The 1,399-nt window shown below is 46.5% G+C and overlaps 1 non-coding gene across 1 annotated transcript; it reads right to left on the reverse strand.

Moving 5' to 3' along the window:
* Positions 1–586: 586 nt before the first annotated feature.
* Pmar_PMAR020141 lies at positions 587–658 on the reverse strand. Its single transcript has one exon. It is a non-coding gene; the product is annotated as a tRNA-Asp (tRNA).
* Between the last annotated feature and the right edge of the window lie 741 nt (positions 659–1,399).

The following is a 1,399-nucleotide window of genomic DNA, read 5'->3' on the forward strand; positions in this document are numbered from 1 at the left end:
CACCAAGGGTCCGGTGCGAGAAGATATGGGGACGCTAGGTGAAAAATGAGAGCCACAAGCGTGCTTCTTTGAAGCCAAAACAGCACTGCCGTGATAGCAATTAACTTGTGATGTACATTTCAATCTTGGAGGCCTATGGAGCAGTACTTCTCATATGGTGAAAGAGACGGACGAAGAGGAAAAGCAAATAAAGGCATTACTGCTGCTGGGGCGGTTCGGCCAGAAAGTCTGTCCGAACCGCCAAAGTTAGTGTACAGGCTTGGTGAGCTAGAGAAAAGGTGATATCAGGTATAATAGGTTACCAACGAGACTCACTAATTATATTGGTACATACTTATCTCAAGAAAATGTTCGACACGTTTTGGATACTCACGAGAAATTAGCAATCGTGGAAATGGATGCCTCTCAAAACATCGCACGGCGTTCTGACAACGCAACTTGACAAAATATCGAGCTAATATTTTCCAACACAAATATGCATCATCCGACGTTGGTAATCGTTGTATACAAACGGTAGAAGACAAAATCATACTGAAGTTAGCAATCCAACATTACACACACGTTTTACGAGAGTGCATGAAAAACGTGGTCCGTGGGAATCGAACCTGCGCAATCTCGCATGATGGGCGGGCGCTCTACCAACTGAGCTGCACGAAACGGGCGGACACGACTTTCAGAGACAGCACAATTGCGTGAATCTTGCCGGGCTGCATCGCTCCGCTAGGTTTTTGTGACATGTATAAAAGATTTAAAATTGTCAGGCCTGGGATTCGAACCTGCGGTCATTTTAAATCGGCTCCTTGTCGAAACTGTTGTGTTACATTCTCGCAGACTAGTGCGTGCTCAACCTGTGTCGGGCTGCTACGTATGCTATTTAAACCTCAACGCAATTGAATGGCTAGGTCGCGAAAAGACGCTTTCAAAATGCCTTTATACTCTAGCCGCAGGTAATGCCGGTTTGATTTTAGCGCGCGCCCGGGGCCCCCACCCCAGCGCGCGCAATTTTGTTAAGGCGATGGGTTGGGTTTCTTGGCGAAACCGGCGCGGGATCCACCAAGGGTCCGGTGCGAGAAGGTATGAGGACGCTAGGTGAAAAATGAGAGCCACAAGCGTGCTTCTTCGAAGCCAAAACGGCACTGCCGTGATAGCAATTAACTTGTGATGCACATTTCAATCTTAGAGGCCTATGGAGCAGTACTTCTCATATGATGAAAGAAACGGACGAAGAGGAAAAGCAAATAAAGGCATTACTGCTGCTGGGGCGGTTCGGCCAGAAAATCTGTCCGAACCGCCAAGTAAGTGTACAGGCGTGGTGAGCTAGAGATAAAGTGATATCAGATATAACAGGTTACCAACGAGACTTACTAAATATATTTTGTTACATACTTATCTCAAGAAA

This window comes from Perkinsus marinus, assembly GCF_000006405.1.
Source record: "Perkinsus marinus ATCC 50983 genomic scaffold scf_1104296959036, whole genome shotgun sequence".
NCBI classification, from domain to species: Eukaryota; Perkinsozoa; order Perkinsida; family Perkinsidae; genus Perkinsus; species Perkinsus marinus.